The 19,886-nt window shown below is 40.3% G+C and overlaps 1 protein-coding gene across 1 annotated transcript in view; it reads right to left on the bottom strand.

Annotated features, from left to right (window-relative positions):
* The window catches only part of LOC138915171 (PAN2-PAN3 deadenylation complex subunit PAN3-like), a 135,618-nt gene extending 115,753 nt beyond the window's left edge, over positions 1-19,865 (bottom strand). The window contains exons 1-2 of the mRNA XM_070219897.1: positions 19,749-19,865; positions 364-485 (exon numbers count right to left, since the gene is read on the bottom strand). The gene's annotated coding sequence lies outside the window, so the exon portion shown is untranslated. The remainder of the gene's footprint in view (positions 1-363; positions 486-19,748) is intronic.
* Positions 19,866-19,886: the final 21 nt, after the last annotated feature.

The following is a 19,886-nucleotide window of genomic DNA, read 5'->3' on the forward strand; positions in this document are numbered from 1 at the left end:
CTATAAAATTAGGCTATTCTCCGCTCTCTAAACACATCCCATACTTTCTTAATATATTCCATAGTCTCTCCATTGTGAAAGGCCTTTACACCATACCCACAAAACACACAGAGGAGTGAAACTAGTCTCTTTCTAACTACCCTCTAAATACCCCACTGTCATCCCACCCCCGACCCCACCCTTGAAGCCCCACCCTGAATCCAACCCTACGGGACATGGCTTATCTGTATACCACCCACCTCATCACCTCCTAAAATCCCACCCCTGCTCAACAAATTTAGGAATAAATAAACACTCTAGTTGTCCCCCACCCTGGGAATAAACTTTACTGTCTAGTGCCATATAAATTCATACTAACCATACCTGCACCAAGGGATACTTTGTTTCTACAGGGCTTCCAAATCCATTGACTCCAATAAAGCTGGTGCTGAAATAGGAATCTGTGAGACTTGTATCAGTTAAAGCACCTCCGTCTATTCCAGGAACTAAAAGAGAAGGAAAATTCAAGTATTTAAATACTTAAAAGCAAAACACTGATGTAGTTTTTGTGTTCCTGAATAAGTTTTCAAGTCTCAAATCTCTGTTACCCGTTCATGACAAAAGGCAAGACCAAATAAATACTGGCTCAGCTCTAAAAACCTGTTGAACAAAGCTCAAGTTGACTGAATTTTTTTCCACAGATAGTATTTTGCATTAGTTACCTAAGACCCACCAAGCACAACACAAAGAAACAAACCACACTTGCATTTCCAGTTTTCTCACCAAGTTTTTTTTCTCTAACTTTGCAAAATGACAGTCAAATATAAACCACAGCAGTTTCTCCTGTGAATCTTCATACGGTAAGGAGAGGCAAGTTTCTCAGGACTCATCTTACGAAACAGACCAGCAGTCCCACACTAACTATAATTCAGTCAAAACAATTCTGCAGAGGTAGCAACGGGACTGAGTTCAGGAATACAGACAAGCTATCTGTTGATTTTAGGGTAGGATAATACAGAATGATTGTAACTAGGATGACAATCCATCATAGATCAACAAAGTAACGGACAGCATGTTTCAGATGCTACTTCCTGGTAACTGGAATGCTATTTTCTGAGCTACCAGTTAAGTACAAAGCCTTATGCTTTACAAATCAGCTAAGCTCCAAGTAGGATTGCCCTCTTCCAGACAGAGCCTCTGAGAAGCACTGAAACCCTTCCCAACCCCAACTAAAAAGTACACTTAAAAAATGCTGATAGTTGGATGCAGGAGGCTATGATCTGCATGTTTATATTCCCCAAAAATTTATATGTTGAAATACTAATCCCCAAAGACGATGGGATTAGGAAGTGGAGGCTTTGGGAGGTGTTTAGGCCAGGAGAGTGGAGCTCTCATGAATGAGATTAGTGTTCTAATAAAAGAGACCCTCTAGAGATCCCTAGCCCCTCCCAAAATGTGAGGACACAGCAAGAAAGTGCCCATCTATGAACCAGGAAGTAAGTCCTCAACAATCACCACGAGAAATCTGCCAGCACCATGATCTTGGACTTCCCAACCCCCGGAAGTGTGAGAAATACATTTCTGTTGTTTACGAGCCACTCAGACTATGGGATTTTGTTATAGCAACACAAACAGACTATAGGAATTCCTTAGAAAGCAATCTGAGGTAATTTTTATTATCTATTTTAAAAATCTAATTCTCAAAATGTCCACAATTAAATGTATTACTTTTATAATTACAAAAAGATTATTTCTAATGGTTCATATCTTCTGAATTAGTGATTACAATTTCAGATGTGGCTGAAGCAAATCAAAAACACCTAAAGATTTATAACTTAAGATGTTCATCATTGTGTTCATTTATACACAAGTATTACAAGTATTATTTTAATAGCAAAAAATTAGAAACAATGTGAAATGCCCAACAACAGAAGAATGATTAAGCAAATTCTAACGCATGCATTGAAAGAATACTATAAAATAAGTAAAAATCAGGGTAATTAAAGCCTGGGATTTATTTAATACTCTAACAAATCACAACAAAAACTGGGAGGAGAGACAGACAAAATAAGACGGGAAAAAAGTTGATTACTGTTGAAGCTGAATGACGGGATTATTATACTCTCCTCTCTACTTTTATTAAAGTTTAAAATTTTCTATAATAAAAGGTTCTAGAAAATGAAGATAAAGACTAAATGATGGAACTATTCACAATGTGAAGTAAAAAGGGAACGCATTTTTATTTCTATTATGATGATAATTGTGTGTGCTTACATGTACACTAATGTGCCGCATAACAATGTTTCAGTCAATGACAAACCGTATTCAGTCAATGACCACGTATACAACGGTGGTCCCATAAGATTAATACCATATAGCCGAGGTATGTAGTAGGCTATTGGTTTGGGTTAGTACTATAAGGGAGGAAGAAATTCTCCTCTACCCTTCTAGGTTCTTCTGGCTGGTCTAAGAATTAAATTGACGTGAGACAGATAAACAAGAGAAAAACAAAAGTTTAATAATATGTATACATGGAAGAAACCCAGGAAAACTAAACAACTCGCCAAAATTGCTAAAGCCCTCACCCTAAATACCATCCTCAGCTAAATCAAAAGATGATGCTGGGAGTGGGACGAGTCAGGGACTTCAAAGGGAAGGAAGGCAATTCACAAGAAGGGGAAAAGGAGCAAACAAACGTTTGGGAAACAAATTTTTAGTCACACAGAAACAGAAGGCCACAGAGGGGACCCAAATGAACGGGCTTTTCTAGGTTCCTCCCTGTCTGCCACCTAGTTTATGTTACGCTAAGGTGACAGCTCACTTGCTGAGACAGGTTTTGCTTGTTTTGGGGTGGTTTTTTTTGCTGAGAAAGATTAGCCCTGAACTAACATCTGTTGCCAATCTTCCTCTTGTTTTGCTTAAGGGAGATTACCCTGAGCTAACATCCACGCCAATCTTCCTCCGCTTTATATGTGGGTCACTGCCACAGCATGGCTGACAGGTGATGTAGGTTCATGCCTGGGATCTGAACCCATGAACCTGGGCCACCAAAGCGGAGCATGCTGAACTCAACCACAATGCCATGGGGCCAGTCCCTGAGACAGGATTTTTAATCTGAATTCATTTAGACAGTTAAGGGGGAGGTAACAAGAAAAACTTCCTGAGTCTTTTGTTTCTTAAAAATAATCAGCTTAAAATAATCCTCATGTTAAAGAGACACATTCTGGGATGGCAAATTTTGTTCCCTCAGTACATGTTCTCACAATGATGAAACCATCTAATGACGCGTTTCTCAGAACACATCCCTGTTGTTAAGTTACACTGTACACATACAGACTGTAAGAATGAATAAACATACCAAAATGTGTTATCCGGTTGATTAAATGGGAGAAGTTAGTCTTTTCTCTTGTGACTTTTGTATTATGTAGTTATTTTCATAATAATGATGACAACAGAGAAATTCCTAAGGGGAGAAGTTTCTCCTCCCATTCCACCAAAACCCTTAATGGCATCTACTATCTTTTCCTAGTAGAATGAAATGGTTTTCAAAAATAGAGTACAATTCCAGAGTCAAGTTATTTTCTAATATACCTTTTTTATTTCAAATTTTTAAAAAATTTGAAATCCACTTTTCTTCATATTTTATACAAGCTAATACAATAGAACTATTATTGAACATGCCAGAATTCAAATACCTATGGTCGATGTGTTATCTTACTCGATTTTAAAGTAGACTCACTGCACTATAAATAAGCACGGAAGCCTAACCAAATGTTTGTAAAATAAATACGAAACAGCTGTTGGAGGACAATAAAACAATCTTAAAACGTCCCATTCTTTAATAATATTTTATCTTTAAGAAATAGAATTTGTCCTAATAACATTACCAAACTTCTGGTAGGGTTTTTCACTGTATTAAAGTTTGTTTATGTTCCGTTAGGATGCACAACTTTGACAGGAGAAACGTTATGCTCCCTAACAAAAGAATATCTGATCAGGATTAACCAAAAAAAAAAAAAAAAAGGGATGGGGGAGTGCTGAATATGGCCAGTAATTAAGGGTTAATTTACTTTGTTAATTAACAGTCCAGACAAAGACCTGAAACTGTAAAACAACTAGAAGAAAACACAGGGACAAAGCTCCTTGACATTTGTCTTGGCAACAATATTTTGGATATGATACCAAAAGCGCAAGCAACAAAAGCAAAAATAAACAAAAGTGAGGGGCTACATCAAAATAAAAAGCACCTGCACAGCAAAGGAAACAATCATCACCATAAAAAGGCAACCTACGGAACAGCAGAAAATATCTACAGACCATCTATCTGATAAGGGGTTAATATCCAAAATATATAAGGAACTCATACAACTCAGTAGCAAAAAGAAAAAAAACCCAAAAAACGCAATCTGATTAAAAAATGGGCAAAGGGCTTGAACACATATTTTTCCAAAGAAGACCTACAAATGGCCAACAGGTACATGAAAAGATGCTCAACATCACAAATCATCAGGGAAACGCAAATTAAAACCACAATGAGATATCACCTCACACTTGTTATAATGGCTATTATCAAAAAGACACACGACAAGTATGCGGGAGGCTGTGGAGAAAAGGGAATCGTTGTGCATTGCCAGTGGGAATGTAAACTGGTGTAGTCACTATGGACAACAGTATGGAGGTCCCTCAAAAAATTAAAAATACAATTACCATATGATTCAGCTATCCTACTTCTGGGTATATAGCCAAAGGAAATGAAATCACTATCTCTAACAGGTATCTGCACCCCCATGTTCACTGCACCATTACTCCTAACAGCCAAGACATGGAAACATCCTAAGTGGCTACTGACAGATGACTGGATAAAGAAAACGGGATACATCTATACAATGGAATATTATCTAGCCATAAAAAAGAAGGAAATCCTGTCATTGTAGGCTACATTGATAGACCTTGAGGACACTATGCTAAGTGAAATAAGTCAGACAGGGAAAGACAAATACTGCATCTTGTCACTTATAGGTGGAATCTAAAAAAGTTGAACTCAAAGAAATAGAGAGTAGAAAAGTGGTTGCCAGGGGCTAGTGGGTGGGAGAAATGGGGAGATGTTGGTCAAAGAGTACAAACTTCCAGCTATAAGATGAATAAGTTCTGGGATCTAACGTACAGCATGGCGAGTATAATTAACACCACCATATTATATACCTGAAAGTTGTTAAGAGAGCAGATCTTAAAAGCTATCATCACACAAAAAATAGTAATTAGGTGAAGGGATGGAGGTATTAACTAACCTTACTGTGGTAATCATTTTGCAATATATGTGTGTATCAAATCATCACACTGTACACCTTGGACTTACGTATTTTCTATGTCAATAATACCTCTAATAAAGTGGAGAGAAAAACTTTTCACACACCTACTCACCCTTGAGTTTTCTTGTTTTGGAAAGTTACAGTTTTGGAAGGAAGGAAATGGGAACAGATACTTCAAGAGTAGTTAGAAAAATCACTAACCTATGATACATTATTTCATTCCATATAGGTCATGAAGATATTTAGTTTTTTAAGTTACTAAGAGCAAACATACGTCCTACTTACTTCACCCGACGTTCAAAGAGAAAAGGCATGTAGAGTACTTTTAAGTTTAAATTACATAAGCACGTTAGAGACTTTAACTACCAAGACTAGATAATCAAGAACTTTTTACTCCTTCAACCCCTTATTTTCGCAATCCACTTTAAGTAAGCTTGACACCATCTCTATGGAACAATAATTTACAATCCACTTTAAGTAAGGCATATTATTTCTATGAAAGCGCTATTACCATCTCTACTATTATAACTATTATATCTCTATGTAATAATAATCAACTGAACAATCACTGTGTAGATATGAATCTCAATTAGTTCAAATGACAACCATGGTAAGGTTGACATTCCTCTTATTTTGCTGTTAGGCAAACTGTGATTCAGAGAGATTAGATAGCTTGCCCAAAGTCACAAAGCTAGTTAGTGATAGAACTGGGATATCAAAGCAAGCTCTCTATTGCACTGAACTGCCTTTCAATTTTTAAGAGAGGGAATTATGAATCAAAAGATGAAATTTCAGGGGATGGCCTGATGGTAGTGGTTCAGTTCACGTGCTCTTCTTCGGTGGCCCAGGGTTCGCAGGCCCGGATCCTGGGCACAGACAGACACACTGCTCATCAGGCCATGATGTGGCGGTGTCCCATAAACAAAGCAGAGGAAGACTGGCACAGATGTCAGCTCAGGGACATTCTTCCTCAAGCAAAAAGAGAAAGACTGGTAAGAGACATTAGCTCAGGGACAATCTTCCTCACAAAAGAAAAAAAAGATGAAATTTCAAGCCTTCAGTTTTAAAATGATCATTAGACATTCAAACTTTGAAACAAAGGATCTTACAGTAGCTAAAGAATCAGAAATTCTACATCTGTCAGCAGATAGCCTGCAATTATTATCACATAAAATGTGCACGATAATTATCAAAAAAAAAAAAAACCAACCCAATCCCACAGCTTAACTACATAAACATTCTCCTTAATCTTCAGTCTGGTCCCCTCTTGAGGAAAGGAGTTTACTTTTCAAAACACATCACAATAGATCAATGTTACCCAAAGGGAATTCTGAAGTCAAGTAAATTTGAGAAATGCTGAAAAAAACAAAACTAAACCCATTTCTTTACTGCACAACTTCTCAGAGCCTGCATATACAGTGTGAACTGTGACTACCCAAAGAGGAGAATACTTCCCAAAGGTTCTTGACTAGGGAACCCTTTCTACATAGAGCAACTTGAGGGACTCGAGTTCCACAGAACACACTTTATAAAACGTGCCCAGCTGAAAATACTGAGTGGTCTTCCTTGGCCAAGGAGAACATCACAGACAAGATGCTGGCAATGCTTATGCCAAAGGATGAAATCCAAACTTCTTAAGTCTAACATTTAAAAGCCCTCAACAATCGTTTTCAACCTATCATTCTTATATTTCCTAAAAGGGCTGGGTTTGAGTTTCAGTTCTGCCACATACTAGCCTCAAGGTCTTGAGCTTATAAAATGGAGATTATACGATCACTTATAAAATGAGAATCATACCATCTACCCTGTAAACTTCAATGAAAAGTTATGAAAAAGAACAAAACAAAGTCTTAAGAGTTCTTTTAAAAATCTTGAAGCACAACTCTATGGATTTACTAAAAATAAGTGAATTGGATACTTACAATGGATGAATTTTATAGTATATAAATTGTATTATAATAAAGCTATTTTTAAAAATCAATGGAGAAAAAAGGGATTATTCAATAAATGGACTTACGACAACTGGGTATCCATCAGGGAAGAAACTGACTACCTTTCACAGGTATTTCCAAAAGATCAAAGACTAGAACATAAAATAATAAAAGTATACATCTAGTATAAAAAGATCTTTACAACAATCATAACATTATTGAACTCTCTCCTCCAGACAAAATTATATACTCACTGTATTTTCAAAGTCTACACTTTACAATATGGAGTGCCATCAACTCCTACACACATACACCCCCAGCTCTGTGTTCTTCAAGACCCAGACATGATAGTAAAGAAAAGATACCTGGAGTTAGACATTGAGTTCTAATCCTCCTTTTGCACTTACTAGTTGTACTACCTTGAGCAAACAACCCTCCAATTTCATTTCTTCATCTGAAAAAGAAGGCAGTACCATCTTACACACAGGATTGTGGTAGGGGCTAAAGTGGAGTACCCTATGCAAAGTGCCTAGCATCCTGTCTCATCGGTAATCATGAAAGTTATTTTCCTCTTCTCCCACCTCTAGAATGTATTCTCCAATTATTCCAAGCTGTTAAAACCTCTACCTCTTAAGATACTGTCTATGTCATTCAGTTGACTAATATATATATATTACTCATCTAAATTATCTGTAAACTGAAATTTGGTACTACTCCTTATATATTTTTGGTATTGTGGTATTCCCAAATCTATTAGCACATTTGTATAAATACTTACAATTAAACTCTTTTTGAAAGGAGATATTTTAAAAAGTTGATAAAAGATACAATATATTTTCCCCTTTCAATCTTTATAAAAAACCCCATGCAAACAGTATTACCGTCTTCATTTTGCTGCTGAGGAAAGTGAGACTCAGAGATGCTCGATAACAATGGAATGGATGCAGGTCCACTCAGCAGACACTAGAACCATCCTTCTCTCTGCTGGATTGTGGAAGCACAGACTTTAAGCAAATACAATTGCCCCTGAGGTCTGCTTCAGCCAGTTGCCAATTATTGACCATTGACAGCATATTTAATCTAAACTCAGTTTCCTCCTCTGTAAAATAGAAATGAAAACATCTACTTTCAAGGGTTACTGTGAGAATAATTCAGTATACTGGCATGCGTGGATGATATTAGGTGCTTAATGGTTACTTTCTGTGGTTATCATTGTATCCATTCACAAATTTATTTGAAAGTAAGCTTGCTATTTCTGATGAAACGCTAATATGCTCTTTGTATAGAATGCATATGGGGAAATTTTTCGCATGTTTTTTAATTTTAATATAAACCATAAACAGGGAGCTTGGAACATTTTACACATCTGTTACAAAACCCACAGGAGTCATGTGGAAGAAAAGACAAATTCAAAGTATGTGGCTGGGCAGGACATACTCGTCTGTTTGAAGGGCTGTACTTCCCTCAAAAGCTCACAAGCTAAGAAAAAAGTCCAAGGGAACTATGACAAAACAGTAATTAATGACTACAAACACTGTATTTCCAGTCCTGTGATAAAGTTTTTGTGCAGAGCCATAAAAAGGTCCATTCCACATTTTAAATTCTCTACCTAACTCCAAAGCATCATAAACCAACATCGGTGATAATGAGGGAGAAGTGAGTCCTCAGTAGCACAGAGCACCAATTGTAAGTCAAAGGTATTAGGCATTTAATGTGCATTAAATCATTTTTTATTGAGTTCATAATAGTTTACATCACTGCGAAATTTCAGTTACACATTATTTCTTGTCCATCACCATACAAGTGCTCCCCTTCATCCCCATGCCCACCCTCTAACCCCTTCCCCTGGTAACCACTGAACTCTTGTTCTCTTTGTCCGTGTGTTCATCTTCCACATACGAGTGAAGTCATATGGTGCTTGTCTTTCTCAGTCCGGCTTTAAATCATTCTTTTACCCACTCAACAGCTGTTATAAATCGAACTGTGTCCCCCCAAAATTCATATGTTGATGTCCTAACACTGAGTACCTCAGAATGTGATCTTATTTGGGTATAGGGTCGTTGCAATCTGATTAGTTAAGATGAGGTCATTAGGGTGAGCCTTAATCCAATATGACTTAATGATCTTATAAAAAGGGGAAATTTGGATGCAGACACAGACATAGGGAGAACATCATGTGAAGATGAAAGCAGAGATCAGGGTGACGCTCCTACAAGCCAAGGAATGACAAAAATTGCAGGCAAACCACAAGAAACTCAGGTGAGCGGCATAGAAGAGATTATATCTCACAGCCCTTAGAAGAAAGCAACCCAGCCAAAACCTTGATCTCGGACTTCTAGGCTGCAGAACTATGAGACACTACATTTGTTGTTTAAGCCAAAAAAATTCTTTAACAAAAGCCATATAATAAAAATAAAAGATTAAATGGGAAATATTAAACCAAAAACAAAGGCTAAGGAAAAGCATTTCAGTTGAACATCAAGCTCAAAAGTTTCTAAACAGCCAAGATAAAAAAGAAGATCTAAAAAATACTCACCCAGTAAAATAACAAATACCAATTTCTTCGAGCAAAAACACTTCCTACTACTAAACTCTTCAGAGAAATTATTACAAGGATTTTTATATATGAAGCATTGAATATCATGCATCTTCAACACAGTTGAAAGGAAGATTTCTAGAAACACTTTTTATATTCATTCTCAACAGATATAGAAAACATAACATTAAACCACAACCTAATTGAGGTAATTCCATAAAGAGTTAACAACGTAGTTCAAGTACTCAGTATCAGCCATCATGTATTGTATTATATGCACAATCTCAACAGTCCTTCAATATATATATCATTTTTCTCCCTTTTGGTAGCAGTGCCAGAGATGAGATTTGAAACCAGAACAGTCTTACTTCAAAGGCTCCAAAAATCACTACAATACATTCCTCTCAGTCATTCCTAAACTACAGATTCACATCTGTAACTATTATTAAATGTCTCCAACTAGATGTGTGACAAGTACTTTTAAACTAAGAACTCCTTTATCTTTAGTCCTTCTCTCTCTCATCTAACCCCCCAAGGAGTTGGTTCACCAAGTCTCTCTCAAATGTGCCCCCTATATTTAATTTCCACTTGCCTAAATCAAGTCCTTAGCATTTCTCCCTTCAATTACTATAAGACGACTCCAAATTTCCATCCTTAAAAGCCAAATAAACTATTACAGTTATCTTTTTAAGACACAGATCTTATCACTTCACTTAGGACAGCCTAGCAGGGCCTTCACAATGTGGCCACACAATCTACCATCTGGTACCACTCTCCATAATATAGCCTATTCTGAACCACATCAGATAACTATAGAACAAAATCATGTATGACGCTTTCTCTCAAAACCTCTGTGTCCTTTTTCTCATCTGCCTAGGACACTCTTCTTTTCTACCACATACGCTGCATACAAGTTTCAAAAAGTAGTTCAGGGGGCCAGCCCCGTGGCCGAGTGGTTAAGTTCGCAGGCTCTGCTTCGGTGGCCCAGGATTTTGCTGGTTTGGATCCTGGGCACGGACGCGGCACTCCTCATCAAGCCATGCTGAGGCAGCATCCCCCAGAGCACAGCCAGGAGGACCACAACTACAATATACAACTATGTACTAGGGGGCTTCGGGGAGAAGAAGAAAAAAGATATATAAGATTGGCAACAGGCATCAGTTCACGTGCCAACCATTAAAAAAAAAGTAGTTCAAATATCACCTCTTCATACAATCTTCCAAAATATCCCTGAACAGAGTTTTTTTTATCATTTTCTAACTATAGCATACCATACTATGCCAAAATTTATACATTTCAAAATCCTTTACAAGGCTATGCATTCATAAATAGCCAGAAGCATGCATCTTTGTATTCCCCAATACCTGTATGATGACTGGCACAGAAGCGTTCAATAAATGTTTGATAATTAAATTAAGCTCTCTAGTCAGTGCCCAGTGTACATACACTATATTATTTACTAAAGACTAAGTCATCTGCATAAAACATCAGACCTCCAGAGAGATAAGCTGACATTGTTTTAAAAACTGCAAGGTCTATCTGGCAAATTCACCCTTATGGAAGTCGTCATACCTTTGCACCAAGACAGCCACAGCAATGCCTATAGCAAGACCAAAAGAATCCTGAAACCGCAATTTTAGATGGAGCAATTAGCTTAACAAGTACCCAGCTGAGATCCTACTGTTAACACGGAAGTATATACAGTACACCGTTTTGAGCTGAAAATGTTTTAAGATATATATTATTACTTAGTCTCCTCAATGAGAAAGGAATTTCAGTGCAGCAAGACTGGCAAACACCTGACTCTGAGGAGTCCTATAATACCACAAGCCTTCCAAGACGAACTGGCTACAAACTTGACCATAACCACTAAATAAATTGGGCTCTCGGGTGAAGCTATTTAATATTTAGTACTATCCATCCGATTACTTACCAAAAAATGTCGTCCAATAAAAGACAGTTTTAGTTTGGGATCTGTGCCAAGATAATTGTTTTTATACAATCAAAAACTGCCAATAAAGCAATAAATGTTTTGAAGTCTTCTACTGTTCTTGTTTTCTCAGTAAAGTGACTCAGAATTTAATAATGAAGAGAGAAAATGTTTCTAAAACCAGCTTACTCCTTGTGCAAAATATCAGTTTAAGATCATCCAAACCTATGGTTTATTGAAAACTGAGAAGGAGTAGAGTTGTTTGCTTTTTTAACAATACTTGTCATCTTTTAACATACCATAAAATTATTGGGGTTATGTTTATAAATATTGTCTACCTACCCATTAAAATGTAAGATCCACAAAGGAAGGGATCTTTTATTTACTGGGTTCACTAACGTATCCCAAGAATCTAAAACAGCACCCGACACAGAGTATGTGCTCAATAAATGTTTGTTAATTAAATGAATGAATGAATCTCCACTTTTAGTCCAAATTATACTAAAGTGAAAGTTTACCATAGTCTAAGTTTTTCACAGACATTACTTGTATACATGAAATCTTCTTATAATACATATCAGAGGAACCTGCTAAAATTTTCACTTTAAAAGCTCCCTTGATAATTTTTCCAAGCCTTGGGAGTAGGGAGAAGAGTCTCTGTCCCATCTTTGTCAAGACAACTCTTCCTCAGACATAGCTGATATATTGTTATAAAGACTAAGAACCATAAAATGTCACTTATGGAATTTAAAAGGCACCATCGTATTTTGTCTTTCTTCACCCCTGATCTCATACTTTCAACCAAGTATATATTCAGATTCAGCAACAGCAATATTAAGAGACAGGATAAGTTTAGGAACAAATTAGCAAAATAAGAAAGTTAAACCAACATGAAATGACAAGTGTTGGAGAGGATGTGGAGAAAAGGGAACCCTCGTACACTATTGGTGGGAATGTAAATTGGTAAAGCTACTATGGAAAACAGTATGGAGATTCCTCAAAAAATTAAGAATAGAACTACCATATGATCCAGCTATTCCACTTCAAGGTATTCATCCAAAGAAAATGAAAATACTAATTTGAAAAGATATATGCACCCCTATGTTTACTGCATCATCTTTCACAGTAGCCAAGATAGGGAAACAACCAAAGTGTCCACTGATGCACGAATGGATAAAGAAGATGTGGTACATACATATAATGGAATACCACTCAGCCATAAAAAAAGAATGAAATCTCGCCATTTACAACAAAACAGATGGACCTTGAGGGTAATACGCTAAGTGACATAAGACAGAGAAAAGCAAATATTGTATCATTTCATTCGTATGTGAAATCTAAAACAATAACACACTCATGGATACAGAGAACACAATGGTGGTTACCAGAGGGGAAGGGTGTTGGGGGGTAAGCAAAATGAGTGCAGAGGGTCAACTGTGCGATGACGGATGGTAACTAGACTCTTGGTGGTGATCACTCTGCAGTGTACGCACATGTTGAATTACAATGTACACCTGAAACTTATAGAATGTTATATACCCATTCTGCCTCAATTAAAAAAAAAGTTAAACCAAATGACATATAAAGTCCTTTCCAACTTTTCCAGCTCTATCATGCTCTACCTAATATTTATGAAAGCACCATAAGGTGTCTATACCATCAAGAATATAGAGAAACAATGAAAGAGTATTAAATAACACTAGTCTTTTATTAAATACATAAATGAAATTCCCCAGTGACTATTTACAAGTATTAAGTTGCAAAAGATGTGATCTACATAACTACCTCTAGATATATGAGCCATTGGGGGAAAAAATCTTGCTGGGACAGATTTGATATGGAGAACTACTTCAAATATGTTATTTTCAGCTAATGGTGTATAAAATACATGGCATTTTTATTGAGATATATTTGACATATAACACTGTATAAGTTTTAGGTGTACAACGATTTATGTATACACTGAACGAATATACAGTGAATATATGTATACACTGAATTTGAAATGATTACCACAATAAGTTTAGTTAACATGCATCACCAAACATAGTTACAATTTTTTTATGAGACCTTTTAAGATTTACTTTCTTATCAACTTCCAAATATACAATACAGTACTGTTAACTATAACTACCTTGCTATATATTACATCCCCAGGAGTTATTTATCTTATAACTGGAAGTTTCTACCTTTTGACCACCTTTACCCATTTTGCCCACACTTCACTCTCATCCCCACCCCTATCCCATCTCTGGCGACCACAATCTGTTCTCTATATCTATGACTTCAGGGTTTTTCTTAGATTCCACATATAACTGAGATCATATGGTATTCGTCTGCAAGGTTTTTTTAATGTACCAAGTTTGAACCAGATTACTGAATATTCTCTATGCCCCTTAACATATGTGTATATCATATTTTGTGTAAATTCACGTATAAACATACATAATACATTAAGATATAACAGTTTAGCACCATCATTTGTAAAAGACTATAAACAACCTATCCATTAAAAGAATAATATAACCATACAATGGAATATTATGCAGCCATTAAAAAAGACTAAGGTAGATATCTACATGTGGATGTGGAACAAACTGTGCAATTCAGTGAGAAAAGTTAAAGTACATTAGGCTTCCACGTGTGTGCACATGTGTACATGTGCCATTATATGCCAGAGATAGGGAAATATAAACATGAATGTATAGGCAAAGAATATTTCTGAATGGATACAAAATAAATTGAAAAGAGTGACTATGTTTTGGAGAAAGACCAGGGAACTAAGGAAGGAGGGACACTACTTCTCACTATGTACCCTGCTGTGCTATTTAAATTTTTAACCTGTGCATGTATTACATTTTTAATTCCAAAAAACAAGCTATTGTTCCTATTTCTGTAAACCTGGAATTTTTAATACTAGAAATATAATTTAAAACTAGCTTTAGAAAAATAAGAACAGTATATTTATTTTTAAAGAAAAAGCAAGTGAGATACCAAAAGAGATATCAAAAAAGGGAGAGCTTTTTTATGGAAGAGGACTGTTATCTACATGCCAATTAACTCAGCCAAGATCTGTGAGATCAGCATAGCCTTCTCTATGCCAAAGTTAACCTGCTGCGTGGTCAAGTGTTTTTAAAAGTTGCCGGGAGGGGAAGAGGAGGAATTCTAAGGATTAAACATGAAATACATAGTTTGCTTTCTAGAACATAAACATTTAGAAAATACAGAAGCATTTTAGAGTTGAAGGGATTTTGGACATCAAGTACTCCATACCTCATTCTCCTTTTTTTTTTTTTTTTTTTTTACAGATAAAGAAACATATTTTCACATGGACTAAATGACTAGCCTAAGATAACTGCTCTCTTCCATTTGGACAGACAACCACAGTTCAAAAGTTATTTTGTAAGAGAGAGCACTGAAATCAAAACCTCAGGACCCTCAGTCCAGTAGTAATTCCTATATACTGAATGGAGACTCAAATGCTGTACGTACTGATTTGTTAACAACTACATGACAAGAGTACAGAAAAATATTTTATCCTATTCCATTTGTATAGTTTTGGCTCACTAAACTACTTTATAAACAGGATATAAAGTAAGTTGCTATGGAAACACAGTTGTGAGAAATACCGCTACAAAATTCGTGTGTGCACACGCATGTGCTACATACTAAACTGTTTCCCCCTAAAATTCATATGTTTGAAGCCCTAACCCCCAAAGTGACTGTATTTGGAAACAGGGCCTTTTAGGAGGTAATTAAGGTTACACACAAAAAAAACTATTAATAACGATTAATCTTGGGCAATAAGATGAGGACATTGGTTTACTTTGACTTTATACAGTGCTGTTCCAATGGAAAGTTCTACAAGTTTTTGACTTTTATAATTTAAAAACTAAGTTAAATAAATGAAAATCAATCCTAAAATAAATAGGTAAGTAAAAACCAAATATTCAAATCTGTCAATAAATGCTCCTTAAAATCCCAGCACAAACTTTTAAAATACCATGTCTAGGTACCGTACATGTTCACAGCTTTGTATACAAAAGCAGACATGCCTACTGAAAAGTGAACAAAAAATGCTGCTCCAAAATAAAGATGGATATAAATTTTCCAAGTTAAAAAAAAAGAAAAATTCAAATTCAGCAATAAAAACAAACTAACTCTCAGGGCCAGCCCGGTGGCATAGTGGTTAAGTTTCCACTGTGCTGACCTGGGGTTCACAGGCTCAGATCCAGATGTGGACGTAGAACTGCTCGTCAGGCCATGCTGTGGCAGCGTCCCACATAAAACAGAGGAAGACTGTCACAGGTGTTACCTCAGGGCCGATCCTCATCGGGGGGGGGGGGGGGAAGCTGACTTTTGATACACACAACTTGACTGAATCTTGAGGGAATTATGCCAGTGGGGGGGAAAAAAAAAGCTAATCCCAAAAGGTTACATACTATATAATTCCATTTATAGAACATTCTTAAAATGACACAATTATAGAAACTGAGAGCAAATTATGGGTTGCCAGGGATTGGGAGGGGAGCAGTTACAAAAGGTAACTTGAGAGTGACAGAACTGTTCTGTCCTGACTGTTGCCAGGCACATAGACACAGATGATAAAATTCCATAGAATTAAATACACACATGAGCACACACACTAGTGCAAATTAGACTGGGAAATCTGAATAAGATAAGTGGATTGTATCAATCAATACTGATTGTGATACTGTACTATGGTTATGAAAGATGTTACCACTGGGGGAAACTGAGTGAGGGGACAACAAACGTTCTGTTATTTCTTAAAACTGCATGTGACTCTACAATTATCTCAAAATAGAAACAATTCAAAAAGAAAAATTCTATGAAAGGACAAAAAGACGGAGATATTTTGTTTTGTTTTAGCAATCACTTATCTTCTTACAGGGCCATTTCAAATGCATTTTCTTGGAAAGAAGTGTTTTACCTGTTAGCTGAATCTTACCTAGACTTACGTTAGTACACTCAGCCCCCCATATTTTCGGGTTCCGCATCCATGGATCCAACCACAAGCGGGTGGAAAGGCCTATGATGGTTGTGTCTGTACTGTACATGTACAGACTTTTTTTCCTGTCACTGCTCCCTAAACAATACAGTATAGCATCCATTTACCTAGCATTTACATTGTATTTTGTAATATAAGTAATCTAGAGATGATTCAAGTATACGGGAAGATGTGTGTAGGTTATATGCAAATACTATGCTATTTTACATAAGAGACTTGAGCATCCAAGGATTTTGGTATCTGTGGGGGTGCTGAAACCGATCCCCCAGCGGATACCAAGGGACCACTGTACATCCCTCTTTGACTATTCCTCATAACACTCTGAGTTTTCCTCAGAAAACTTATGAAGACCTAATAGTGCCCCAAATGACCAGTGGCAGAATCTGACCCTCCCCCAACATCTCCCGAAAGGGGTCATTTTATTCATGGAGGCCCATTTGAGCACCGTGTGCTTCGCGCTCTGGAATCGCAGGACTAACCCACACATACCAGGACCCAGCCTTGGTCCTCTACCCAGCAGGTTGCCCTGGTGCCAAGTGGTGAGCCTACCTTGATCTGCCCAAGGCCGATGGTGACGGTAGCAGCAGAGGTGAGACCTTTAATGACTCACGGGGCCAGAGATGGTGGGGCAGGGTTTCAGCAGGAACCCTGGCCAGCCAAGAGGAAATACCAAGTTGGTCACAGCTCTGCCCGGTCCCAGAGGACAGGGGTGGACATGGGCTGGGAGAGGGGGTGTGGGTGGGACTGGGGCTAAGGGCTGAGGGTGTGACATGCCCTGTGTGGGCTGGTTTGGAGAGCAGGAAAGGGAGTCCAGGGTCTGAGGGCCTGGGCACTTCTCCAAGTGTCCTGGCCTCTAAGCAGAACGGGGTAAGAACGGAATATAAAGAAGGAAATGCTGAGGGCAGGGGCAGCCGCAGGAGGCAGGTGCCTCGGGGCCCCAGGAAGAGCAGAAACGCAGCCCCCACCTCAGCAGGAAAAGAGTCTCACCCAAGCCCAGGAGCCCCATGGCCAACTGCATGCAGCCCCACAGGAAGGCCAGCAGCACAGCACAGGGGGGGTCACGGAAGGTGTAGAAGGAGACCAGGAGGGACATGATGGCCACGGGGCCCAGAGTCACATCCCGGGAGGTGCCAGGAAGAACTATATGAAGCACCCCTGAAGGCAGAGTGGAGGCCAGACTGTTGGGGAGAGAGAGCGATGAGCACCCAGGAGACACACGGCACACCCACGGTGTCCCTGGTGTAGACGTCTGAGCACAGGATCTGTGTGTCCATCGTGTACTTCGGGCACACCAGCGCACACAGGCAGGGTACACGCTCACCCTCCATCATCCATGGGTGTGACCTCCAGTGATCGAGGGACCTCTTTTCCACCCGCACCCAACTGGGGCCTCGGGTGCCACCTGCGGGAGCACAAAGGCCTGTGTGCCTCTGTGTGAGTGTGTGAGTCTGAGAAAGTGTTCTTAAAGCTACCGTGAGTCATCCTGCTGTGCCACCACACAATCCAGAACTAGGCCTGTGTCTGTGTGTGACAAGTGTGATAAGAGCAGTTACGGCGCGTGAGTCTGCCCAAAGGCAGTCACAGGTCTGGATTGTAAACCAAGACTTCTTGGGCCCCATGGAGCCCTGGCTGCCCTGCTGTCTGGAGGGGATACTGTGCATTTCTACTCTGCTTCTAGGTGGGCGCTGACAACCGGAGTGGGGTCAGGCCATGGGCAGGGCATGTGGCCTGCGGCAGGGCAGACATCTCACCTGGGGCTGGAGTCAGTCACCTCAGCACAGGCCAATGCCTGGGGAATGACCTTGAGTCCCACCAAGAACCTGGCCGTTAAGTCCACTTGAGCCACTGCACAGAGAGGGGGTCAGCCAGGCCCGGACGGGCAGCGTTCCCTGCAGGGCCATAGGGGGCAGCAGAGGGCCGGCAGGGCCATGCGCGCAGGAGCCTGAGGGCCAGGGCCGAGCCAGCACCTGCACAGAAGAGGGCACGCCTGGGGTGGGAGAGCGGGTGACACAGACCAGCAGTCAGGGTCCAGGCCTCGGGAACCCAGCAATAGTGCGAGGGTCCAGGAGCATCAGGAGAGGCACAGCCTGTCTCCCCTCCAGGGCGTCTGAGTCAGATGGTTAAATCTGCCCCCCCCCCCCCCACCTTGCTGGTCTGAGAGGGGAAGCCAACAACCTGTGCAGGGGGGGCCTCAACCAAAGGTGGATGTCCCCCCAACTGCTCAGTGCTCTCCCTGAATCCCACCTGCCCAAACCCTCGGCGCCTTCTCTCTCTCCATCCACGCTGGCCCGGAAGAATAGGATAAACGATTTCTCAATGAGAAGCCTAAACGCTAATTAGACTCCAGGTTTTTCCTCCCCGGAGAATTTCTTTGCTTTTTTTTGTCCTCCCCAGGGAATTTAACGGGAGCAGTGCACAGAGAAGCTGGGTGCAGGGGGCACCCTCGTCTGGCTGGCGGGGCACGGGTGGGGGACTGGAGACCCTGAGGGCGGGGAGCCTTTCCAAGCGCGCGGCATGGGGGCTCCACCCACTAAGGGGGTCTGCAGCGCTAGAGGTGGGGTCTCCCATCCTGAGGCTGCATCTTACCCAACCCAGACCTGTGGCATTCGCATCCCTGAAAATATCGCAGGGGTTCTAGTTGGTTCTGGAGAACTTTAGAGCCTCCTCGATTGATTCAGGGTGGCAGCATCCTCTAGGATCCTGGCGCCCCCTGCTGCAGAGCCGGCCCCAGACCACCCCTCATCACGGGCCCCGCGAGCCTCTCAGGGCAGAAACGACCCCACCCCCGAAGCCGCTTGCCTGGAACTCTGGGGTCTAAGCGTGGCGACTCCACGCCAGCTAACGGTCCGAGGCCTGCCGGCCCCGGTAAGGCCGAGGGCGGCGGGGACCCCGGTGGGGACGCAGTGGGTGGCGAATGGGGGTCCCCGATGGAGACGCCCGCACCCTCGGACCCCGCATCGCCCCTCGCGTCCGCCGCCCCCGGCCCGTCCCCGGCAGCTCGCCCACCCCGGCCCCGGGCCCGCCGCGGACTCACCTGACGCCGCAGCTCGGGGTCTCCGGTTCTCGCCGCCGCAGCCGGCTCGGCAGGAACCACAGAGGAGGGGGAGCGAGGGGCGGGGCCGGGCGTAGGGACGGGGCCTGCGCGCACGCGTCCTCGGGGCGGGGCGGGGCT

This window comes from Equus caballus, chromosome 8 (assembly GCF_041296265.1).
Source record: "Equus caballus isolate H_3958 breed thoroughbred chromosome 8, TB-T2T, whole genome shotgun sequence".
Taxonomy (NCBI): Eukaryota; Metazoa; Chordata; class Mammalia; order Perissodactyla; family Equidae; genus Equus; species Equus caballus.